Source organism: Patagioenas fasciata, chromosome W (genome assembly GCF_037038585.1).
Source record: "Patagioenas fasciata isolate bPatFas1 chromosome W, bPatFas1.hap1, whole genome shotgun sequence".
In the NCBI taxonomy this organism is placed as follows: domain Eukaryota; kingdom Metazoa; phylum Chordata; class Aves; order Columbiformes; family Columbidae; genus Patagioenas; species Patagioenas fasciata.
This window is the reverse complement of record NC_092559.1, coordinates 56,896,367-56,922,664: the sequence shown is the minus strand read 5'-3', so window position 1 is coordinate 56,922,664 and position 26,298 is coordinate 56,896,367. Positions and strand designations below refer to the sequence as shown.

General features: G+C 56.3%; 1 pseudogene; it reads right to left on the bottom strand.

Moving 5' to 3' along the window:
* Positions 1 to 1,920: 1,920 nt before the first annotated feature.
* LOC136116296 (antigen WC1.1-like) lies at positions 1,921 to 13,481 on the bottom strand (annotated as a pseudogene).
* Between the last annotated feature and the right edge of the window lie 12,817 nt (positions 13,482 to 26,298).

Below are 26,298 nucleotides of genomic sequence, written 5' to 3'. Positions count from 1 at the left end.
GGGGTGCAGGGACCCTGCTCTGCAGGACAGCCCTGGGCACCCCTAGGTGCTCACGCGGCTTCACAGCTGTTCAACATTGCCTGACAAGAGCCCCCTCCTTACAGATCCCACCAGCTGTGCCTGTGCCAGTTTTAGGAGATGCCTCCAGGAGCTACAGCTGCATTGCCCTGCACCAAGAGACTCACCATGGCAAGGGCTGCAAAGGTTTCTCCTCCAGTGAGCTCTCAGTCATCCTCCCAATCCTGACCACCTTTAATCTCTCTCTGCCTTGCTCGTCTCCCTGAGATCCCCAGGCAGAGCCCTCAGCCCTGCTGCGTGTGCAGAGGAGCTGCTCCTGGGCAGAGCTGTCTCTCTGCAGCGCTGCCGCTTGCCAGGAGCTCCCTCTGTCCCAGGAGCCCAGCCCAGCTCAGCAGCACAGGAGCAGCCCAAGGAGCTTTAATGACCCCTCTGGTGGCGTTGGTGCTGAGTCCATGGACATCAGACCCTGAGGGGAAGGTGAAGAAATCTCTCAAGAAGTCAAAGTCAGATTCAAACTCCAAAGTTTCTTGTACTGTTAATGGGTCCCACTGAGGGAACCTATTGAGAAACAATACCAGGTTAGGTTACAGAAGAAAACTGGAGGTCAGGAAAAGCAAAGTAAAGATGGCTCTGATGCTGAGTAAACCTGGATGTGTTTCATTAACCAAAGGGCCAAGCCCTGACCCCCAGCCCTGGGAAGTCAGATCCTTTTCCTCCCACGTTGCCCAGGGCCCGATGTGGGGCTGTGCAAGGCCAAGGGCAGGACTATGGTCCCACACCTCCCAGGTTCCTGGCTGGGGACAAGGAGGCCATGAGGCCCCTGTGCTGGAAGGACAAGGTGTCTCCTCACAGGCATCAGAGGTGCAGACAACAGCCATAGCCAAGGGGAGAAGGAGCTCATGTCTGGTGGGGGCTTTCAGCCTCTTTACATCCCTTGATCATCTCCACCACAGCCTGTCCTGTGCTGTGGCATCCCCTGCACCTCTTTCCCTGCAGGCTGCAGACATCCCCCCTGCTGCCCCACCTTGCTCTTGTCTGAGCATCTTCCTTCCTTTGCTGAGATATCTTCATCCTCCCCAGCTGTTCCTTGAAGCACAAAGCCTTGGGCTGATGCAGACTCCCTCTGCTGACCTGCTCCACCACAGCACTGCCCTTCCAGTCACATTCCTTGCTGCTCATGTCCAGCCTGGACCTCCCCAGCTGCACTTTGGGCCATTATTTCTTTCTCAAGCTCTTTCCCACTATGAAGAAACCTCCACCACCTCTGAAACCACCCTTCAAGCACTCTCAGGCTACTCCTGCACTGCTGCAGCCTCCCCAGTGCTGCTGGGCCAAAGCAGCCCAGGTCCCTCAGCATCCCACACCATGTGCACAAGGTGCTGAACCTGCCTTGGCAGAGCCCTGCACTCTCCAGTTCCTCCCTGCTTCTCCAAACTGGGAAGCCGCACACTGGCACAGCCCCGTGTGTGTGGGGTCACACCAGTGCTGAACCGAATGGGATGAGAACTCCAGGTGTCTGGGTCCCCCCGCTCCTCCTCATGCAGCCCCGTGTGCAGCTGCCTTGTTCATGGTGAGCGTGCACCATGGGCTGGTGTGGGGACCTTGGAGTGCCCAGGCCCTTCTCCTCAGGGTCACTGCTCAGCGTGTCAGGTCCTGCTCTGTCCTGATGGATGGGGTTATTGTCCCACCCTGATACAGCACTACTCATTCCTGGGATCAGCAGACTGAAGCCAGCTCGGCTGGAGCTGTGAGTGAAATCTCGAAGATACAGAGGTCGAAGAGGGTAAAGAGAGGGGCTACTGGTCGCATTTTCGATTCCGCTACCCGGAAGTCCTGGATAGCCCTTGCCGATGCAGCTGATGTCACCATGGTGACGATGATCACACCCCCTCTCCTTTGTCTTTAAAAAGCCTCCAGTAGGGCACTGACGCATCTCTGCCCACCAGGCACTGGGAGGTGAACCAGGTTGTGCAGCAGGTGAGCACGACCCACGCTGTGCTGCAGCAGTGACTGTGGTAGCTCGTGCAGTAGGGCGCAGAGATTCTGTCCCTCCTTGCTGCTAGACCTCTCACCTGTTGCTGGTGACACACACTGGGGCGCGGCAGGGCCAGCAGACAGAACACAACCAGCTCTTGTAGGTCAGATTATCAGGGGTTTTGTCCGGGTGTGTTTTTTTCCCCTGGTTTAACTAAAGGCAGCAGTGGTTTCTAGAAAAGGAAAGCTGTTGCTGCTGTTAACACAAAGAGTGTGTCTACACAGACACTGCCCTCCAAGGAGGATGCAGCCACCCAGGTTTCTGGCTGTGCAGAGTGTCTGTGCCTGGCATTGGTACCAGAGGATGGTATGGGAGGCACCTGTGTACGATGTGACCAGGGCAATGACTTACTGTGCCTAGTGGCAGAGCTTAAGGAAGAGGTGGAGACACTAAGGTGCATTAGGGAGAGTGAAGAGGAAATTGACTGGTGGAGTCAAAAGGGTTTGGGTGGGCAACAGGAGATGACAAAGCCTTGTCCCTCCTGCCATAGGGCAGATAGAGCAGACCTAATTGATGGGGAGGAATGGGAATAGGTCCCTGATCGGAGAGGTAAAAGAACCCTCTCTTGAACCCCATCACCACCCCTGGTGCCCTTAACAAATAGATATGAGGCCCTGGACCCAGAAAATCAGGCAGAGAACAGCCAAGAAGATGTTCCTGGATGGACCATCCTCCTGGATGGACCTCATCTAGAAAACGGATTACAACTGCAGCTGTAAGAAAAAAACAAACAAGGGTGGTTGTAGTCGGCGACTCCTCCTGAGGGGAACAGAGGGCCCTGTATGTCGCCCAGACCCATCCCACAGGGAGGTCTGCTGCCTTCCTGGGGCCAGGCTGAGGGACATTAATAGAAGACTTCCGAAGCTAATTGAGCCCTCAGACTATTATCCCCTGTTAGCAGTCCAAGCTGGCAGCGAGGACATTAATAGAAGAAATGGCAAGATAATTAAAAAAGACTTTAAAGCACTGGGTCGGTCAGTTCATGGAACAGGAGCACAGGCGATATTTGCCTCAGTTTTTGTGCTGTCTGGGATGGATGAGGAGATAAATAATGAGAGGAGTAGAAAAGTCCATCTCATTAACAGGTGGCCAAAGAATTGGTGTCACCATCAACATTTTGGATTTTTTGACCATGAGGCAAACTCCATGGTATCTGGTCTCCTCAAATGAGGTGGGCTTCATCCTTCTAGGAAGAGCAACAGGACTATAGCCCAGAAGTTGTCGGGGCTGATCAGGAGGGCTTTAAACTGGGTTTGAAGGGGGAAGGGATTGAAACTGGGCTCTCCAAAGATCAGCCTAAGGACGGAAAGCCTGAATTAAGAGTGAAATCAGCAGCCCACTTGAAGTGCATGTACACTAATGCACGCAGTATGGGCAACAAGCAAGAGGAGCTGGAAGCCATCGTGCAGCAGGAAAGCTGTGACATAGTTCCATCACAGAAACATGGTGGGATGACTCATACGACTGCAGGGCTGCTATGTGTGGCCACAAGCTCTTCAGAAGACACAGGCAGGGTAGGAGAGGTGGAGGGGTGGCTTTATATGTTAGAGAGTCTCTTGACTCTGTTAAACTTGAGGTCAGCAGTGACAAGGTTGAGTGCCTGTGGACCAGAATGAGGGGGAAGTCCAACAAGACCGAACATCCTCGTGGGTGTCTGTTCTAGACTGCCCAACCAGGATGATGGAGGAGATGAATTATTCTACAAGCAGCTGGCAGATGTCTCAAAATCAACAGCCCTTGTTCTTGTGGGTGACTTTAACCTGCTGGATATCTGCTGGGAGCTCAACACTGCACAGAAGAGGCAGTCTAGGAATTTCCTAGAGTGTATAGAGGACAATTTCCCCTATTAGCTGGTAAATGAGTCGACCAGGGGTAAGGCCTCACTAGACCTACTGTTCACAATCAGAGAAGGGCTGGTGGGAGATGTAGTGGTTGGAGGCCACCTGGGCATAGCGACCATGAAATAATAGAATTTTCAATACTCAGAGATGCAAGGAGAGCCGTTAATAAAACCTCTACACTGGACTTCCGAAGGGCAGATTTTTGCCTATTCTGAAGTCTAGTTCAGAGCATACCCTGGGAAACAATGCTGAAACCACCTTGGGGTTCACTTCTGCGGGGTCACAGCCCAGGGCTGACCCTGATTGGCAGCTCTGTCATGGGCTCTGCACTGTGGGACCAGCGTGACCCAGGCAGCTGGGAGATCTCGGGGTGAAGAAATGGGCACTGGGGAGCATCATGGGATCTGTTAGAGAGTCATTTTGACTAGAAACTGCCTGTGGCAAAGCAGGATGGAAGCGTCTCTGTCAGCAGGATTATTCCACAGGGACCACGGGCGCTGGCAGCACAACCTGACCCCAAGCCTGTTGTCCCTGAGACAAACCCCTTCCGCACCACCATGTCTTTGTTCTCTGCTGCCCCTGTTAAAACTCGGGAAGATTTCCTGGCACCTGGGCAGACACAAACCAGCTCCGGGCCAAACCCCCTGAGACTTTTAATAAGCACAAATATGATGTACAATGTAAAAATGGAAAACAACTGGAGGAAACTCTGGTCTGTTGGTGCTGCCCATGGGCAAAGGGAGGCGGTTCCTGATGCTCACAGCTCTCCCAGCTCCAAGACCTCTCCTCCCTCCCAGCTGCACCCACCTGCACAGCAGGGATGGGCTCTCCTGGCCAGAGGCTCAGAGGTTGCTGTGCACCCAGCTCTGTCACAGCCTTTGTGTGTCACAGATGTGCCAGAGAGATCTCTTCAGCGTCATCATAGCCCATGCTCCCTGGGGACAGGGATGCGGTGTCTCCTTCAGCTCCAGGGACCCCGGCACTTCTCTGGGAGCACAGGCTGCCCCCTGCAAGCAGCAATGCGGGACATTGCAGCTCACCCCATGGGGTCTGTGCATCACCTTCCTCCCTGCTCCTCACCACACTCAGCTCCTTCTCCCACCCTTCAGTCCCTCCACGGGAAACTCCTGGGGCAGGTGCCCCCTTCCCAGGAGGTTTAGGTCTCAGTGCAGCAGCAACAAGGGTGGCAGTGGGGGTGGCACCCCAGGAACCAGCAGTGCTGAGTTTCCCTCTCACCTCTGGGTGCATCGCTGGGTCCTGATCCCTCCTCTGGCACCCTGGGCATTTCCCAAGCTCCCTGTCCAGGGGCATCGCCCTCCCCAGGGAGAGAAACCTCCCTGGCATCATCATAGCCATCCACTGGGTCACCCCCAAGCAGAACAGGAACATCTGAAAAGAGAGGGGAGCTGGTGACAGTGAGAAGATCCATCCTGCAGAGCAGAGGATGGGAGGCACTGGTGTTGGCAGCAGCACAGGAGACCCTCAGGTCCTCCTGGTCTCTGACGGTGACAGTGACACCTCTGTCCTTCACTTGTCTGCAGGCAGATCAGCCCCTTCCTGCTTCATTACCTGGTGCTGATCCCAGACCATCCTCCTCCTCTCGGTGCCCAGGGTAGGGCTGCAGCTGGGTCAGGGACTGCTCTGAAGAGAAGCCTGGAGAGATGTGCAGCGGTTGTTATGGGACAAGCCCACTGACCTGGTTTGTGGTCAGCACTGCTGGGGAGGGGGGACCCACAGAGCTGGGGCTGCATGGGGAGGAGGGCTGGGAATTCACCCTGCTTCCCTGGGACAAGCCCTGTCTCAAAGGTGCTCCCAGAGCTACCCCAGGACAGCTCTTCCCTCACTTGTCCAGTGGGTGCAGGGGCAGGAAGAGAGGGGCTGTCCAGCTGTGACGGACAAAGCTGGTTGGGAGGCAGCTCCTCTCCCGGGCCCAGGGCTGCGGTGCTCTCCCCACAGACCACACAGCCCCAGCACTGCAGGGACCACGGGCTGGGGGCTTCAGGGGATCAGCCCTGGGTTGGGGTGAGGGGAAAGGGTCCTGCAGATGTGTCCACACCCACCTGAGCGACCAAACCTCGCCTGCTTCTCCCACACTGGGCTGTGACCGATCTCCTCGTACACGGCCTCGGGAAAGAGATCCTGGGCTGTCCTGGAGCCTGGGGACAGAGGCAGAGCTGGCATGGGGACAGGCAGAGGGGCAATGGGACCCCACTGTGCTCCCCAAACCTGTTCCTTGGCCCAGCCCAGGACTGCTCCAACAGCACAGCCCCACCATGCTGTCCAGGAACAGCTGCCACACCCCCAGTGAGGGCCACATCACTGTGGAGATGATCTGGGGCAGCATCACCCTCACATCAGCCCCTTGGAGACAGCGCTCAAGCCCCTCTGGCCCCTGGGTCATCCCCCTTGTCTGACCCCAGAGCAGCTCCCGTGCTTCCCCTCCACCTGGAGCCAAACCCTGTTTGCCCCACGAGTCCATAGCAGGGCCCCTGTCCTACCAAGGGCAGGCAGGGCTGAGCAGAGGGTCAGCCTGGGACCTGACGCCATGGAGATGGGCCCTGCTGCCCTGTGTTCCTCCCGTCTTCTCCTTTGCCCCAGAGCGCCCTCCAGCACTACTGAGAGCACTGTCAGCCTTGGCCATCTCCCCCAGGATAACATCTCCTACAGGATAACATCTCCCCCAGGATAACGTCTCCTACAGCATAACATCTCCCCTGGTCCTGCTCTGCCCTGTCTCTCCTTGCTCCATCTCTTGCTCCAACCACCTCTGGGCTCTCTCCACCCCTTCCTGCTGGTGGCCTATGGCCAGACAGTCAAAGGGGTGTGTGGGACAAGTGGCAGCACACAGTCTCCTCCCCTCAGCTCTGATTGTACCCCTTACTGACCCCCCGCAGCACCCCCAGGCCTTCCAGGAGGGATCACTGGGAACTCTGTGGAAGGACCCACCTCTGCGCCCAGCCCTGGCACTGAGCGCTTGCCAGGCCAGCAGGGCCAGGAGCAGGCAGAGCAGGGCCCCCAGGATGATGCAGATGATGACGGGCACTGAGATTCTCCCACTGACAGTCGGATGGCCCCGGGTGGGATCTGCACGGGCAAGAACATGGAAGAACAGCACCAGCCCTGGGAGAGATGGAGGCAGCACCAGCCCTGACCCCCATCACACAAGGCAGCAGAGAGTGGAGGGCCCCAGGGGGGAATGATGGAGAAGCTTCCACCCTGCTGACTGAATTTCACCCCCTCCTCAACCCCCACATAATCACCCCAGTGCCTCCTCCTGGGAGTTTCACGCTCCAGCAAGGAGCCCCTTCCACTCAACTGTGGGTCAGAGCCTGGCCCTGGGATACCCAGCCCTGGGGAGGACGAGTTACCTGCTCGGGGTGGGGATGCTGCTGTCCTGGGTGCAGCTGCAGGGGAGGAAAAGGAGAGCTGGGCTGAGAGGGTGGGAGTACATGTACCAGGGAGCCTCACCTGCAACACACAGCGTGTGTCTGTAGGGTCCCTGACACATCCCACCCCAATTGCCCCTCCCGTAGTGCTAGAAAGGAACCCAGGACAGGGCCGGGGGCCTCTGCCCTGGGCGGCGGGCAGGGTGGCACAGGCAGCCCAGGGGATGGATGGTCCTGGAGCTGCAGGGCCCCACGGGCAGTGACCCAAGGACACCCAGTTCCACCGAGGCTGCTCCCTGCTTGGCACCAGGCTGCTGTACCCCACAGGAACGTTCCTGCTCTCGGGAGCTCAGGGGTCGTGCCAGGACCAAGTAGGTGAAAGGCCTTTCCTAGCTCCCTGCCAATACCTGACCAAGGGATCCCGGCCCCCGCTCACCCAAGCAGCGCACGGCAGCGTCTTCCTTATGCCGGCAAGCACGTCCATCCCCAGGCCGGGCCCAGCAGTCCTGCAGAGACAACTCCATCCCCCGGCACTCCACCTGCTCTAGCCAGATGGGGCCTTGGCCCACCCCAAAAGCAGCCTCATGCAGGGCAGACACCGCGGGGCCACAGCCCAGCTGCCTGCACGCCACCTGGGCGTCCTGCATGTCCCAGGAATCATCGCACACTGTCCCCCAGGAGCCGCGATGCCAAAGCTCCACTCTGCCCGAGCACCCGTCCTCACCTCCCATGGCACGGATCTTCTCCCTGTCTGGAGAAGGCAAAGAGCTCCCACGGCACTCAGACAGCAGAGGAGCCAGGCAAGAGGAGCACGCAGAGGAGCAGCTCCCTACCTGTGCAGCTGCTGGAGTTGGGGCACGGGGCCAAAGGCTCTGGGGGCATTTCTGGGTGTCCCCCTGAAGAAGGAAACACTGTGGTGAAGGGGCTGGCTCGGGATTGTGCAGAAGAGAGCGGGGATGAGCTCTGCTTGTGCCTGTTTGTGCCATCTTGGTCACAGAGCAGCAGGAGGGTGGCCATGGAGGGGAGGCTCCTCTGAACCTTCTCTGGTCTCTGCTGAGAGCCCACTTGGAGATGTCGCTGCCTCCCCAGGCACTGCTGGGTGGCAACGGCTCCTGGACATGTGGGGCACTGAGAACTGTGGTCACATCTGTGCCACCAGCAGCAGAAGAGTCTGACATGGCAATGAAAACCCCTCCAAGCTCTTTCTCTGCATTTGGCCGTGCCCAGAGGGGAGCAGAAGCTGGGGTGACACTGGTGTCCGAGTGGCTCAGAGTTACCATTGCAGGTGATGTGGGTCTCATCTCGCAGGTCATCGCACGACTGTGGGTCCCAGGGGGCGGATGGACACTGCCAGAAGGAGCTGGTTCCCTTCTCACACTGCACGTAATCCAGCCAGGCAGGGCCAGACACCCTGCCATACGGCAGGCCTGCTTCCAGGGATCCTCCATCCCCACAGCCCAGCTCCTTGCACACCAGTGACACCGTGTCAGGAGTCATCGAGCTGGAGCAAACGCTCCCCCACGTCCCGTTGTAGAAAACCTGGAGGCGCCCGGAGCAGCCATCACTGTTCCCCAGCCTCAGGTCCATGAAGTCTGGGAGGAAAGGCAGCAAGAGAACGGCTGGTGTGGGGCTGTGGGAGCCAGGACACCCCTGCGCTCCCCAGGTCCCCAGCCAGGCAGGACAGGGCCAGCAAGTCCCCCTTGCACCCAGGGCAGAGAGAAGTCCCTGATGGACACAGCCCCTGCTCTCCCCGCTCACCCTGGGGGACAGCTGAGCTCCCCAGGGACCCTGGTGAACTGAGGGCACCCGTGGATAGGTGTCCCTAGGCTGGCCTCAGGCAGGGGCTCAGCCAGGGACAGCGTTGGCCATGCCCAGCTTTCCCTGCATCCCGGCCTCCCAGGAACCATCCCGGCACAGCTCCCAGCACACACCTGAGCAGATAACACCCGCGTCCTCTTTGTGCCCGCAGTCGTGCTGCCCTCAGGGCCTGGCAGTGCAGTCCCAGAGAGCAGCTTCGGCCCCGGAGCAGTTCACACCGTCCAGCCAGATCTGCCCGGAGCCTTCCCCGAAGCGAGCGGAGCCAGCTGCCTCCACCACCCCTCCGCAGCCCAGCTGGTGGCAAAGGACAGCGGCATCAGACAGGTCCCAGCCATCGTCACAGACGGTCCCCCAGCTGCCCTGGTAGTAGATCTCCACTCTCCCTGTGCAGCGCCTGGTCCCGTTCACCAGCCGGACCCACCGGCTCCCTGCAGTGGGGAGAAACCCCAGGTGCTGTCAGGGGGTGGCTGCCCCCTCACCCCATCATCTGGGGACCCGTGCAGCGCCGCTCACCCCAGCAAATGACTCCCACGTCCTCCACAACTGCTCCCAACAGGGCACTCCCTGCCAGGGAGGTGTTGCAGTGGGTCAGGCTGGCCTCGTGCCCTGCGCACCGGACCCCTCGCAGCCCCACGGGGCCTGTGCATCGCTCTGGCTTTGAGGGGTTGTAGGCTTTTTCTGCCTCTCCACACTGCAGCTGCCGGCACACCACGCTGGCCTCCCGCACATCCCACTGGTCATCCAGGACTCTGCCCCACGTCCCGCGCTGGAAGATCTCCACTCGCCCGTCGCACCGGCTCCCGCCGCCCACCAACCGCAGGGACGCAGAGTCGGCTGGGCCTGGGGAGAGCAGAGGAGCCACAGCCATCAGCGGCACCGGTCAGCACGGCAGCCTCCAGGGAGGAGGGCAAGAGGGGGTTGTCCGACCAAACAGGGCGAGAGTGAGCCCTGTGCTGACGAGAAGCGAGGGCAAAGCCCAGGCCCTGTCTGCAACTCACACCCGGCTCTGCTGCTGCTGGGTGGTGGGATGAGGCTCTGCAGGGCTCTCTGTGGGGATGGGATGTGATCGTCTGCAGCCACAGGGATGGAGCAGAGCCCCACCAGCCTGTTCTGGGCTCATCCTATGGAACCTGGGCTGGGCAGTGGTACCAGGGCCTAAGGCACTGCCCTGGGGACAGGTGTCTGTTCAGACCTCAGCTCTCCCAGAGCAGAGCAGTCAGTCTGAGCAGGGAAAGCCCCCCAGGGATCCTCCAGGGAGAAATTCAGCCTGATGCTGCCATGGGACCCCTGCTTTGAGTGGCCATGTCTCACACAAAGGGAAACGGAGCTAATGCACCGTTTTCCCAGCACTCACCTGAGCAAATGACAGCAGCGTTGTTCCCGTGGGAGCACGGGGAGGCCCCCAGGGTGGTCACTGGGCACTGTCCCAGGTGGGCTTCAGTCCCGTCACAGTGGAATGAGTCTCTCCACACAGGGCCAGCCTCTCTCCCAAAATGTTCTCCTCCATGAATGGACGCAGCAAACCCACAGTTGAGTTGATGACACAGAACGTGGGCATCCGAGAGATCCCAGCGGGAGGCACAGAGGGTCCCCCAGGTCCCCAGCACCTGGACCTCCACCCTCCCCGCACACGCTGTGCTGCCATTCACCAGTCTGAACCCTGTGTACTCTGGGGACAGAGGAGGAGAGAGGGTAGGTTGGTTTTCTTCTCCTTCTGCACGGTTTTCATGCTGCAGACAGTGCCAGGATCCCTCCTGTCCTACACCCACCCAGCACAGGCCTTGCTCTGTTCCCAACCCCTGGCACAGCCCCAGTGTTCAGCACCCCACCCTGCGTCCTCACATGTGCAGCTGACAGCAGCGCTGTTCATCTGGGTGCAGGCCCGGTCCCTGGAGGACCCCGTGGGGCAGGAGGACAGGAGGGACTCATTCCCCACACACTGCAGCTCTCCATCCCACACGGGACCAGCCCCTTCTCCAAAGTGACCTCCTGCAGACACAGGCAGGGCCACGCCGCACTGCAGCTCCCTGCAGACCACCTCAGCAGCCTTGGGGCCAAAGTGGGAATCACAAACACTTTTCCACTGGTCCCCATCACGGATCTGCACACGTCCTGAGCAGCGGCTCTTCCCATCCACCAGACGGACAAATCCTGGAAAAAAACACCAAAAAAGCCTGGGAGATCCCGGAGCTCTCTGGCAGTTACTTGCCCACATCCCACATCACCTCCAAGGAACCCCTGGACAAACTACACATTGCACATCCCAGCGGAAGCTGTTGGGTGAGTGTTGTTGCCACAAACACATCCAAGGCTCCTCTTCCCCTTCTCTACAGCACCAGAGCACTCGAGGTGTGTGTCTGCCACATGCTCACAGCCACAGGTGCTGATCAGACAAAGGGCTCCCACACAAGGTCCTCTGTGCTGTCTGGCACACTCCCCCAGCACGGCAGCTGTGTGAGCAGTTGGGGTCCAGGGGAACTGGCCCAGATGGTGATGAAGCTGCAGCTGCTCAGCCCCTGCAGAGCTTGGGCCAGGCAGGACCACCATCAACTGTGTGCAACCAGAGGCTCACTCTGATCCCAGGTTGTTCCTGGCTGTTGGGAGGTTCCTTTTAGGTGAGAGATGTGCCAAAGCACAGAAATTGAGCAGCTGTTATCATGGCTGGTGCTTTCCAGTGCCCTCCCCTGCCTGCTCGAGGGGGATGTTCTCATCCAGGGACACCGTGCTCTGCCCAGGGGTGCACAGGTCCCAGGCCAATGGCCATGCAGGGGACAGGAGACCCACATGTCCCCCTGGCCTCACGCTGCCTCAGAGGGTGACAGCAGCACAGACAAGAGTCAGCAAGTACTGGCAAAGACCCTGTTTCATGGGTCAGTGTGGGGAGCTGTGGGGAGGCAGGAGGAGTTTAGCAGACCTAGCTCAATAGCATGATTGATTCATTGGGCCCAGATCCAGCATGTTTGTTGCTCCCTATGGCACAGCCAGGTCACTTCCCCATCCCAGTCCCAAAGATGGAGAACAGCCTGACACCTTACCTGAACACGTCACTCCAGCATCATCAGCATGTTCACAGTTATGTTTACCCCATCCTCTGTGTTTGCAGTCAGACAGGGCAGATTCGGTGCCCTTACAGCCGACATTATCCATCCAAATGGGGCCAGATCCTGCCCCAAAGTGTCCGTACTGAGGAACTCCAACAGCAGACCCACAGCCCAGCTGCTTACAAACCACTGCTGCATCGTTCATACCCCAGTAGTCATCACACACGGTCCCCCACTGTCCCTGGTGTTTCACCTCCACTCTCCCGGCACAGCGCCCGCCGCCATCTGCCAGCCTCACCTCCGCAGCACCTTCAAACACCAACACGGGATGAGTCAGGAGAGCACCGAGCCTCAGTGCTGCAGCTCTGGGGGAACCTCCTGCCTGGGCAGAGTCAGGGGTACCAGGGTGGGAGCCCACTCCCCTGCAGGTCCCCAGAGCAGTGTGAGGGTCCCTTCTGTCCCCACAGCTGCACAAGGCTGGGGGTGCCCAGGTCCAGCACTGCTGGGTCATTCTCCATCCCACCACACAAGGCACCTCTTCCCACCCCATTGGCCACCTGCCCTCCACCCGTGTCCACCCACACACTGCCCAGCTCTGCACTGGGCATCTGCTGCCCCCATCCCAGCACTCCCTGAACAGCCCCATGTACCCAGGGCTGCAGCTTCCCATGTAAACCACCTGCCCCAGCACCATCCAAGCCCAGCCCATCCCCAGGGCTTTCCCTGTTCCCACTGAGATGATCCAGAGGATCCCACATCCCCTCCTCTCCCCTGGCATCAGCCCAGCCCCTGCCCTGGGCCTGGACCCCAGGAAGGACATGTCTCTACTGCAGATGTGCCCGTCCTCTCGCTCTGGGGGCACAAGCTGCCCTCGTGGGGTCAAGTTTCCTGTTGAACAAGGGGCAGTGAGCAGCACACAAACCCTCTGGGGCACTCCAGAGGTTGGCAGTGCCCTGGGGATCTCTGGGTGCTGCCATCGCCAGTGAGGCCACCTCTGGTCCAGAGGCAGAGTGCTGGGGACAAGGGGTCCCCAAAGGTACCCCAGGACAGGGGGTCTGTGAATCCAGCCAGGCACAGAACACTGGAGCCCAGGAAAAGGAGATACTCTCTCCCACCCAGATAGGCACAGCAAAAGGCACAGGCTCCATGGATCTGAGCACCATCTGTCCCCTGTCTCAGCAGCACCTGAAAAGAAACCCCATTCCCAGACAGATCCCCATGACCACACTGGTACCTGCTGGCCCTGAGTGGTGGGACAAGGCAGTCAGCACTTACCCCTGCACAGCTGTACCCAGAGGAGCAGCCACAGCATCTGAGGGGACAGGAGTCCCTCTGTGCCCATCCTGAGCCTCCTGCCCTGATGGCACATCCTTCTGTGCCGCACTCCCTGCCACAGCTCCAGGGACTCGTGGCAGCAATGATGATGGGAGGGCAATATATCTCTGCAGATCCCCCCAGTTACAGGAGGAGCCAATCGAAGCAGCAGCACCTTTTTAGACATTATCAGGAGCTATCTCCCCTCCGACACGGCCCAGTCCTCCAATGAACTTCTCCAGTGCCGTTCATGACCATATATGAGGGACGGCTCCGCTGCAGGTGCCACATCACTGCAATGGTAGAACATCACAGGACAGGGCTGGCTGTAGTGGGGCAAACAGTTTTTTACTCCTTGAGCTCTGAGTGTGGACCAGGAGCACTGAGCATGTGCTGCAACAGGCACATCCAAGAGCCTGAGGTGAGAGTGTCCAGTCACCCTGGTGCCATAAGACCCAGGGGGCTGGGACTGCACCGGGGCTGTGTCAGGAAGGGAAGGAAACAGCCCCTGTGACAGAGCCCACTGTGCTGGGAGCAGCAGCTGGGAAAGGGCCTTAGCCCAGGGCAGAGCCCCATTCCAGGAGCGCTGGCTCACCCACCACTCCCTGGAGAGCCCGCGGAAGGTCCCTCGCAGGAGCTGGAGCTGGGACACGTCCCTGTCCTGGCAGCAGACGTGCAGCCCAGAGGCTCAGACGTGTCCCCGACTGTCAGCGTGTCACCAAGGCACCGTTATTCCCCACGGGTGGATCAGAGCTGCAGCCTGCAGGTGCACAAACCACAGCCCCCGTGCTCCCCCCGCGGCGCCCAGGCAGGAAGTCTGTGGTTTCCTCCTGGCGCCGTGCCCGGGCTCATCCCTGCTGTGCCCCTGAGACACCCCCAGCCCGACAGTTGCAGCCAGGGTTGCAGGGGCTGCTCCTTCGGCCTCGCAGGCACGGGGCCGGGCAGCTCCTGTACCTCCTGGGGACCCTGTGACAGCACATGGACGGTCGGCACCGCGCTCCATGGCCATGGGGTGTCACCAGTGACGTGAGCACTGCTCCTCCTACTGCAACTGCTGTGTGCCCATTGGTTACACTGACAGTGACCTCACACCCTCTACTGCCAGTGCTGTGTGCTCATTGGTTACACTGACAGTGACCTCACACCCTCTACTGCCAGTGCTGTGTGCTCGTTGGTTATACTGACAGTGACCTCACACCCTATAGTGCAAGCACTGTGTGCTCATTGGTTACACTGACAGTCATCTCACACCCTCTACTGCCAGCACTGTGTGCTCATTGGTTACACTGACAGTGACCTCATAGCTCCTACTGCCACCACTGTGTGCGCATTGGTTATACTGACAGTGACCTCACACCCTCCAGTGCCACCGCTGTGTGCTCGTTGGTTACACTGACAGTGACCTCACACCCCCCAGTGTTGACTCAGCCCACAGCACCCACTATTCCCAGCTGGTCTCCCATCCAAGCACTGACTGGGCCCGATCCTGCTTAGCTTCCCAGATCAGATGAGAAGGGGTGTTCTCAGGGTGATGTGGCTTCTTAATTTATATATATATATATATATGTGTATATATATATGTGTATATATATATATATATATATATAAAAGTTCCCCAAGTATATCCTGATAGTATCTGAACTAAACCCTTTTTTTAAGGGCAGAGCAGAGGGGCAGGAGGGGCAGGAGAACCTCTCTGACCTACTGACCACCCCCTTCTAACCCACTCCAGGTACCACTGGCTTCCTGGCCACAAGGGCCCAGTGCTGGCTCATGGTCACCCTGCTGTCCCCAGGACCCCCAGCTCCCTTTCCCCTACGCTGCTCTCTAACAGCTCATTCCCCAACTTACACTGGAACCTGGGGCTGTTCTGCCCAGATTCAAGACTCTACTGAGACCCCAGGGACCTCACCAGCACAACCTGTTTGCTCTGTGCACGTGTTGGGGTGACCCCATCTGGCAGCACCCACCCAATCACTTGCTCAATCCCCAGCAGTGGGATGGGGGAGGGAGCTGGAAGGGCAGAAGCAAGAAAGAAAACCTCATGGGTCAAGATAAAGACAGTTTAAGAAGTGAAGAAATAGTTACTCACAGCAGGAGATACATACGTCCAGACTGTCTCCGAGCAAAGGATGTTTTGATGTGTGGGAGATTTGAGGGATTTTCTTGAGGTTGTTGTGTGGATGGGTTTCTATTATACGGAGATTTATTTCTGAACTATCCAGGCTCAAAGGAATTTTAAGGCCAGCTCGAAAGCTGAAAGCAGGACCTGCTGTGGGAGTGAGGCAGTTCTACAATAACAGGGCCTCAACAAGATGTAAATCAACAGACCTATCAGCAGTGAGACTCGGGTGCGTGGGCAGCACGTGACCATGGACAATATACAATCAACTAACGCATGCTTGGAGCCTGGATGCATGATCAGGAAATAACTGCATGTATAAGGAGGCTTGTTTCTGCAATAAATGGCTTTGCTTAAATTCATATGGGATCGTGTGGAGTCCGTGAGTTTTCGCCCTCGCATATGATTGCCCCTTTTCTTGTTGTGGATTGTCCTATCACCTTTTTCTCTCCAAATCCCTCTCCCTTTGCCTGGGGCTTTCACCTGCCCCAGTGTCCATGGGCAGAGAAATCTGTCTCACAGGAGCCAGGCGGGGAGAAGTATTTGACACTTGTCAGGACCAGGAGCCCAAACTGCCCTCTGCTCCTGCTGGTGGGTCTCGGTACCCCTCTGGTTCTTCCCCAAAGACTCCTCTGATCCTGCTGGTGGGTCTCCGTACCCCTCTGGTTCTTCCCCAAAGACTCCTCTGCTGCGGGTGGCAGGCGCGTTGGCTCCTGTGGGGAGCTGCTGCAGCTCAGCACTGTTGCAAGGAGCAGAATCTGATCCCAGAGCAGGAGAGGGGAGGAAGCGGCTGTGACCGACATCCTCTCCCACTTCAGCATTGCCCAGCTCCCTCCTGGGATCTCCTCCACCCATGGTGACCCTGGGGGAACTGGGGCAGCCCAGGCTCACACGTCCCAATGCTCAGCACCCTGGAGCCAAAACTGCCAATTAAGTATTCCATCCCATCAACGTCATACATCATATAAAAGGGGGAGAACACGAGGGTCTCCCCCCTCTCTTTGACTGTGGCTGACATCTGGGGAGGATCCTGCCTGCTGTCCCTGTGACCTGAGGCCTAGGGACAGACCCTGCATCCTTGAATCCAGTTCTGGTTCAATGCAGAGTCCAGTCCAGGACTTCTGGGTGCTTGCCCTTCAGTTACTGGAGCAGCTCTAAGTTTTGCCGGGGAATTCAGGACTTGTTTTGTATATTTTGTGTTATTTTCTCTATTTTCTTAGGAGCATTAGTAAAATATTTTTAACTTTTTTTTTCCAACTTGCAAGTCTGTCTCTCTTTTCCTCCCATCAGCTTTACTCCCCATCAAATGATTGGTCAAACCACTTGTCAATCATCCATGTGCTGCACTCCCACCAGCCGTGATTGGTGCAGCCAGCACAGCCCAACCCTTAGCTCTGCCCAGTTTGTTCAACTCTCGCCAACTTTCCTGCAGGCCTCAAAGCTTGATTGGCTGTTTACATATCAATCACTTGACTTGCCCCGCCTCCTCAAATGTGATTGGCTGTCCTGGGCCTACTGACTCCCCACAGACTTCTGGGTGGTTGTTGCCAGGCCACGAACTCCGCCTGAAAACGATGTCGTGGGCTCTAAGCAAAGGCTGTGGGTGATAAAAGAAACGTTGGGACCCTAAACATAAGGATTTGGTCCCAAGAAGGAGGCTCTGGGCACTCAAAGGACGGGCAGATGCTACAGATGGCGTTTTGGGCCTGAACACGAAGGGACCCTCTTGGTTCCCACCCAAGCTGGGTTTGGTGCCTGTGACCCCACGGAACGACACCTGTGCTGTCCGGAGTGGCCACGGAACAGATGGAGCCCAAAGACACGGCCTCCAGGAGCTCAACGGGCTGTTGTGACATTTCATGGACGTTTCACAGGGGTGGCCCATGGACTGATGGCAACTGTCTGTGTGTGACATCAAAGGGCGGGAAGGGGAGCGGTGGTTGGTGAGGACGTGTTGGATCGTGTGGGACCTGAGCCTGACGTCCATGAGGTGGAACAAGGGGTGCAGAAAGGACCGTGGTGGTGGTGACACTGCTCCTGCATGGAGCTCCAGAGGCTGCAGGGAGATTTCTGCTCCACCAGGGACCAGCACAAGGCAGTGACCCGTTCACGTCTGTCCCTGCTCTGGGGCTGTGACCCCAGCAGCCCCTGCACAGCAGCAGTGTCCTCACTGCCAACACCGGCTCTTTGCTCCGTCTGCCCCTCTGTCCCCATCTCCCTGTGTTCTCCCCACTCCCAGGCACCTTTCCCACCTCCTCCAGGACCCACCAAGGCCTCTGTCTGTCTCTATAGAGACTGAAAGCCCCTGCTTATATCTCCCCAAAATCCTGGCCACAATTTCCCTCCCTGTTTCCCATTGGTTTGTACTTCAGGGTTTACAGACTCCCTCGGCGCATACAATAACCCTTCCCCTCATCAATATGGATTCTTGGTACTTTGGCTGCACTTCCCCCAAATTAACTTGTCAATACAGGTATCAGTATATATTCTGGGAAAGAATTGTGTTTTACATTAAGGATTCACAGTCCGATGTCTCTCGGTCTTTCCCCTGTGCTGGGCTCAGGCATCAGGTCCTCAGTGATGTAAAAACAACAATTCTTTGTTAAGTGTTCCTTAAAATAGTGCAGCTTTGGTTTCTACCAAGAGGGCATGTTCTGTGTGCCGTTCACATTTCACACATATTATACCAATTGATTTTTTCTCCCTGTTCAGTTCTTTCTACGCATGTCTTGTTATGTCCATAGGTAACCACCCAGAATTTGTACTTAGTTTTGATATTGTTCGGTCAGCTGCTGCTCCACATTATCTAATCTTTCATTTTCCAGCGCTCTCCTGTTGCAGCCTTTGGCAGACAATGTTCTTGTTACCAGGTAGATCATCCTTCCCGCATGTAATGTGGATGATCCCTAGCTGATCCACGGTGCTTCATGTGTTCTAACGTCTGCCTTCTGCATCATCTGATGATGGATCTGTCACTGTGTTTGTGTGGCAGGTGTCACATCAGCAGCATTGTCCCAGTCAGGTCACTGCATCTCTTTCTCTTCTCCCTCTGCTGTCACCATGACTGTACCAGCTGTCTGCTGTGCTTTCTGACCTCATGGACCCTCTGGTCCTGCCTCCCTCCTGCTGGTCAATCCTGTTCCTGCAAGAGAAGTGACAACCAGTCAGTGTCCCCTCTGTGGCACCTGGATCTTCCAGAGCGGGATGGCTGGTGGGAACTGTCACCATGAGCCAAGGATCTGTGTGAAGTCTTCTCCTGGAACAGGAACAGGTCTGGCTGTGCCTGGTGAGCACCACGCTGCCCCACAGAGAACAGTAGCAGTCGCAGAGTGGGTCTCTATGGGTCTCTATGGTCTCTATGGGTCTCTATGGGTGTTTATGGCTCTCTGTGGCCTCTATGGGTCTCTATGGATCTCTATGAGTCTCTATAGGTCTCTATGGGTCTCTATGGTCTCTATGGGTCTCTCTGGGTCTGAGCCAGAGTGCGGGTGCCTGAACTGGGCTGAGCTGGAAGGGGCTGGAAAACAGCTCATCAGGAGGAGGTGATGGAAGAAGGTGCCATCTGTGTGGCACCGGGGATGAACTGACACCCTCAGTTTGGTATCTGGACCCGTGCTGGGCTTGCACATGGACTAAGGCCCAGCTCAGAGCACAAATTGCTGCTACCAGTCCTGGATGCCAAGCACTGGTCCTGCTCTCTCCTCCCTGGAGTGTCCTGAGCACATGACTGCCCTGTGGCCTCTGTCGGTCTCTGAGGTCTCTATGGATTTCTATGGGTCTCTATGTTCCCTATGGGTCTCTATGGGTCTCTATGGTCCCTATAGGTCTCTATGGCTCTCTATGGGTCTCTATGGTCTCCATGGATCTCTATGAGTCTCTGTGGTCTCTGTGGGTCTCTATAGTCTTGATCAGTCTCTATGGTCTCCATGGTACTGTAGGGGTCTCTATGGGTCCCTATGGGTCTCTATGGGTTTCTATGGGTCTCTATGGCCTTGGGGCTTGGGGAACTCAGGTGAAAAGGAAAGACAGACTGGTGTGGGTATGGGATCTCTTAAGTGTCCTGGGATTGCTTTGCTAATCACTCTGTAGCTGTTCCTGGGCTGTTATCTCGATATGTGCCCAGAGAGGCAAAAAAGTCCATGAACACACTTTCCTATTAAGGTTGCCTTCTTACAAAAAACCCACACTTCCATTTCCTCATCGGCAACAGACTGAAAGATGGCAGCTGAAGCAGCTTCTGCCTCTTGTGAAAACAGGTAACAACAGATGGTTCCATTCAGATGAGCCTTAGTTGCTTCACCTCAAAACGGACAAATTTTGCTCTGGGGAGACTCAAAACTGACAAATTTTACTCTGGGGAGACTTGAAACCAACAAATTTCTCAGTGGGGGTCAATGGGGTTCTATGGTAGTCAGTGGGGGTCAATGGGAGTTAATGGGAGTCAGTGGGAGTCAATGGGAATCAATGGGGGTCAATGGGGTCAATGGGGTCAATGGGAGTCAATGAGAGTCAATGGGGGTCTACGGGAGTTAATGGAAGTCAATGGGGATAAATGGGGGTCAATGAGAGTCAGTGGGGGTTGATGGGATAAATGGGAGTCAATGGGAGTCAATGGGGTTCTATGGTATTCAATGAGAGTCAATGGGAGTCAAATGGGGATCAATGGGAGTCAATGGGGGTCAATGGGGATCAATGGGGGTCAATGGGGATCAATGTGAATCCATGGGATTCAATGGGCATCAAGGGGAGTCAATGGGGATAAATAGGAGTCAATGGGAGTCAATTAGAGTCAGTGGGGTTCAATGGGGATCAACGGGGAACCTTAAAACTGCCTTTAATCCCAATGGGGAGCTCCAAAAATGGCTTTTATCCCAATGGGCAGCCCCAACATGTCTTGTTGCCTTCTCTAGAAAGCCACGGAAACAGAATGGCCTCCCTGTCACTACTCACTGCCCGCACCAACAGAACCCTCAGGAAGCCCAGTATTTCTGGTCTCTAACTGGCAGACCAGCAGTCGTGCATCCTATGGGATGTGGCCACTTGTGTGCACTTGGGGTCCAGACAGTCAAGCTGATTCCAGCTTCAACTGTGGTGCTCCTAAGCACTGAAGTTTAACCCCAAACTGAAAGAGAATACCAGCAGTCCAGGCATCCACCACCAGGAAGTTAAAGCAGAAGAAAGGCCAGCGTGGCACACGCTCAAGGACAGGGCTGCCTGTCCCCTTTGGCAGGGAAGCCTCTCCCCATCCAGCCGCATTTCTCCTCCTCTCCTCCAGTTCTCCTCCCTCTGTGTCCCCGTACCTTCAGCTGGAAGGTCTGACTGGGATTCAGCGCCGCCAGGAAAGTGAACTGTCCCAGGAACGCTCCCTGCTCCTCGTCTTCTTCCTTGAAGCCCTACAGAGAGATGGGTGGAGAAAAAAAGAGCGTGTGGTGCACCATGGAAGACGGAACTTCAGCCGGTGAAGTACGGGGTTATTTCAGCTACGTAGTCCAAGGATGATGAGGACAAGTAAAAGATGAGAAGCTGCAGGTGGGCAGCATGTCACATTTGCCCACTCAACAAGTTCAGACTGCCTGTCAGAAAAGGAGCAGACGCTCCCAGTGAGAGGAAGGTGACCTGAGGATCACAAATGCCACTGGGGTTGGAAGCCAAGAAGTTTTAGGAGCATGCACTGTCCAGCTCCTTTTCCTTGTGGCTCCTGGAGTAGCATCTTGCCCCAGAAGCTTCGAGTGGTACGTTGAATAAAAGAGGAATACAATGGGAAGGAAGCAACTCCAAGGAGCCTGTTTGTTCTGAGGGACAGGAGGAAGCTTCAGGCCACCAGAATCCTTCACCCATCTTCATCACCTGCTTAGCAATGCTGTGCAAGCCCCTGCCCCCGACTCTCACTTACATAGACAGCAAAGTCCTTTGGAGCTCCGGAGATGCTTTCTCCATGGAACGCTGTCCCTGAGACATGGGCCATGGTGACGGCTCTGGGAACGACTGGCATGGACAGCTGGATGAACACATGCCCCTGACTTCCTGGGAAGGGCCAGCAGCTGCCAGGATGATTTTCTGGCTGAAAGGACAAGAAGAAACTACATTCACATGGAGAACATTGCTCTGGCTCTCACTCCTGCTATGAGCATCAGAGGATTAAGAACTTATTTGGCCAATCAGCTTTGCTCTGAACCACAGCCAGGGCCTTCAGTGGGACCCTATGGGTGCTGAACAGAGCAGCGGTTGTGAGAATTCATGTATCACAAGGCCATTTCAGCAGAGAAGCCCTTCGATGGCTGGGAGCTGGGTGCGCTACTTGTAGAAGCTCAGCGGCCTCTGCCGGTCCAGAGCCCTCACCAAGAACAACCAAGGGACAGTGGCCCCCCTGGATGAACCTTTCCTGCCAGGGGAAGCACTCGCTCCCTCTCATCCACTCCCAGCTCCTTCCACTGGCACCAGCCGGCTCTTCAACTGCACAGGCAGCTCAGCAGCAGGGCCAGGACGGCTTCAGAGACCAATGTGGGGCCCTCCAGCTGTGCAGGCTCTCAGCACCCGCTGGTGCTCACTGAGAGCACATCCCAGAGCTCTGCAGGCTCCGCTGCCATTCCCCTTCTGTGCCGTGCTGACAGTTTGCACAGCGACTGGGCAGACACAGACTGCAGGAGCAGCCTGGCCTGGCAGAAGCTCCCACAGAGAACATGGGGCACTCTGGGAGAGGAAACAGCAGGGAGACACAGGAGGAGAGCAGGTCCATGCGAGAAGGAGGCAGGAGAAGAAGCTTCAAGGAGCAAAGACAGGGAAAGGCAACTCTGAGCAGCGTGTTCTTCATTCTCCCGATCGTTGTTCTACTGATTCTTGGTGCTCCTACCTCCAGAATCAGCTCAGGAGACCTCATGTAATCCATCACCGGCAGCGACTACAAGAAGAGTTTGGCGTTGGCATTCCGCAGTGATGGAGAAGTCGTTGAATGGATGACAGCTGCCCCTGGAAATTCAAACATGAGGACAATTATTGGACAGTGTCAGGAGGAATATTGCACTGTTGACTTGGAAAAGGCTTCTCAGTTGTCATCCGTGTCCTGCAGTGGGTTCCCCTCTTTCTTACTGGCACGACCCCTCTGGAACACACAGCAGGGAGTCATCAAACTGTCATATGGGGCCATGGAAAAAGACAAGAACATGAACCAGGCTTTCTGTTCTTCCCATGGGGTCTGACCCGTTACAGGCTCTGTCAGCGGGTGCACTTTTAGGGCATGAGGTGACCCTTGACTTCTCACCCCTTCTCTTCTACCCCTGGGCACGTTCCAATGCCCATCTTGTCAGTCTGGACAGGAAGCGCTCTGGAACTGGTTTGCCTGTACAATGTCACAGTACCTGCTGATTTCAGGGCGTAATCAGCCATTGGGACCTGGATTTCCTCCAGCTTCTCCAGGGCTTGATTGATGATCTCCTGAACAACCTGGGAAGGAACACAAAGGAGAGCGCCTGTTGGAAGGAGAAGGACCGGGGCAAGCAGCTCCCCTGCAAGGCCGGCCAAGGTGAAGGGGACAAGGCCCATCTCAGATGGAAGGAACGCCCACATTGCCTGGAAGCCTCCCAGGTTTGCTGTGCTTCGATTGACGGGATCAGAACGGGGGGCTGCTCACTCCAGTGCTCTGAATGCTGGAACTGCGGGAAGGGGCTTTTTCTGTGGAGAGCCTCAGGCCAGGCAGCACAGACAGACAAGCCTTCTGGGCATGAGATAGGCCTGGCTTAACTCTGGACCTTTGAGACCATTCTTTATTTCCAGTCCTCCCTTGAGGAGGACCCGAGATCTGGGCGCAGAGGAAGGTTTGCCTCAGACAGCTGTCATTCCCGTCATGCTCTCTCTTCCCCATAAGGAAGTGTGGAGTAACAGGAAAAGGAAGCGTGGCCATGGCAGCACTTGTTCCAGCAGCACCAGCCTGTTGGCTGTGACAGGGAATGGAGCAGGATACGTGCCGAGGGAGGATAAAACCCCTGAGCAGATCCTTCTGCCTTGTGCCCTTACCCGTCCGGTAAAGCCTGGGAGCTTTGCCTTCTTCAGTCCTTCCTGCAGAGCCCACTCAGCCACATCCTTTGTGCTCCAGCGCAGATGGTAAAGCTGTTCCTGGAGCTCATGGAGCTGGATGGGCAGGGACAGGGTTGCGCTGAGGTCTCCCAACTCTGGTGCGGTGCTCCAGAGGGTTAAGGTGCTGAGTTGTCCCACGTGGTAAACACCTGTCAGACACACACCAGAGCTTAGAACTCGATCTAAGGCTGTGTTATGCCTTGGGCTGCCCGCTCCCCTTTCTGTGTCTCTCCCAAGTGCCATAGTTGTGTCTCCTCTTGTTGTCTTTGACAGTGGCCATCATGGCATACGGGCTCCGCAATAGATGGACGTTCCCTGCCCTGGACTGTGCTCCTTGTCCTGCAGAAGATTCTCAGCCCCTGGGGCAGGAGAGCTCAGCCACGGCCTCTCCCTGGGCTGAAGAGACCTGGCCCAGCCCTCCTGGGGAAGGCAACTCAGCCCTTCCTCACCCACACCCGTCCCGCTGGAGCAGGGGCTGGCACAGCTCTGCCGGGGACTTTCTGCTCTTAGCTGAGCTCCTCTGCTCACAGCAGGGGAAGCGGAACAGGGCAGGATGGAGCCCCGAGTTCCTCCTAAAGGACCGACCTCAGGTGGGAGCTCTGCAGAGACTCACCGAAAGAGAAGAGACTGAGAAAAAGTACCAGGATCATTGTCTTCAGTGTCTTCATTTTCCTGCAGAGCAGATAAAAAAAGGCTGGTGAAGCTGATGGTAGCCGTCCGGATTAAGGTCAGGAGTTGCAACAAGAGCTTTGGCCACGCTTCACATCTGTGGGGATGGAGAGGGATTCTTTGGAAATGTAAGGGACACAATTAACACCTGTTTCTCCTGCCCACCATCCAGGCGAGGGGTGTGTGATACTGTGGCAGACTGTATCTGGGCCACCTCGTGGGACTCTCTTTATGCAGTTTAAAATGGACCTGTCCCTCATTCTGCAGAGATCAAAGGCTTTCTGGGCCCAGCCCTTACGTTCATGAAGAGACTGAAAGGCGGCTGCTGCCTTCCAGCAGCTCCAGACCCAGCTCTCAGGCTGCCCTCGTGTTCCTCTCCTGTCCACTCTTCACCCACCCCAGCTGATGAGGTGGAAAACACAGCTGGGGAAAGGGGAGGACGAATTTTCAAACATACCTGTTCAGAAATTCAACCTTCTCTGGTTGTCCCTCAGTACCTGCTGAGGTGCAGGTAACAAGCATCTCGCTCGCTCAGGAGTGAGCCAGAAACTCTGTGATCTCGGTTCCCTCAAAATCGAGAGTGACCAAGGCGCAGGGAGACCCCTGGTCTTATACCCTGCTGTGCCGACCTCAGCGCTGACGCTGCTTTGTGACATCAGCAGCAGTGGGTGACGTCACAATGGAAGAGGCTGCGCCACGTCTGGAGGCAAAGTCCCACCTGACAGGCGTGGTCCCGCGGTCCTCTCTGCAAGGGAAGGAATCCTTCACCACAGAAAGACGGGAAAGGTGCAGGAACACATTACTCTCAGAAAATAGACTCTGTCAACCACTCTTCCTCTTGTTGACCAAAGTTCAGATGGTGTTACAAAACTACCACAAAAAAGTGAGGCTTAGTCTTATTTTATGGATCATTGACTGCCCCACTGACCCCCATTGACCCCCATTGATCCCCATTGACTCTCATTGACTCCCATTGACCCCCATTGACTCCCATTGACCCCCATTGACCTCCATTGATCCCCACTGACTCCCATTAGTCTCCATTGACCCTCATTGACCCCCATTGATCCCCATTGTCTCCCATTGACTCCCATTGCCCCCCACCAACTCCCACTGATCCCCATTGACTCTCATTGATCCCCATTGCCCCCCATTGACTCCCATTGACCTGTGGGGGACTACGGTGGGTCCGTGGATTCCCTGACAGAGGGCATGGGAACAGAAATTAGCCTTGAAGATATGAAGGCCTACCCATGAGAAAGATGGGAGTAAAGGAGTATCCGGAGATGTTAAGGATGTACCCGTGAGAGAGAAGGGAGTAGAAGAGTAACACTGATGATAGCAAAATTAGCCAATGAGATGTTACTGCTGTAACTTGTAACCAATAGTGAAGAGACACATGAATTGGTAAAACTGTATAAAAATGCACTTGTGGCAATAAATGGCATCTATTACTTTCATCCTGGAAGAACTGGGTCCATGTCGTTTGTCTATCTCAACCACGACATTGACCCCTATTGACCCCCCTTGACCCCCATTGACTCCCATTGCCCCCGACTGACCCCATTGACCCCCACTGACCCCCATATTCAATTAGGAGGAATTATTGAGGGTGCTTTAAACAACATTTGAAGGGAAGGGAAGAAACCATATGTGGCAGAGACACAGCCAAGGGCGACATGCTGGCATCTGTGGGCAGTGCTAGTGATGCCCTTCAGTCTGGTGACCCAATGCAATCCATGGCCCGGCTGAAGTGCATCTGTACGAATGCACACAGCACGGGCAACAAACAGGAGGAGCTGGAAGCCCTTGTTAGGCAGAAAAACTGTGATTTAGTTGTCATCACAGAACCATGGTGCGATGACACTCAGAACTGGAGCACTGCATTGTGTGGATATAAACTGTTGAGAAGGGACAGGTGAGGAAGGAGAGGAGGTGGGGTAGCCATGTATGTTAGGGAGGGTTTTGGTTGTCTGGAACTTTA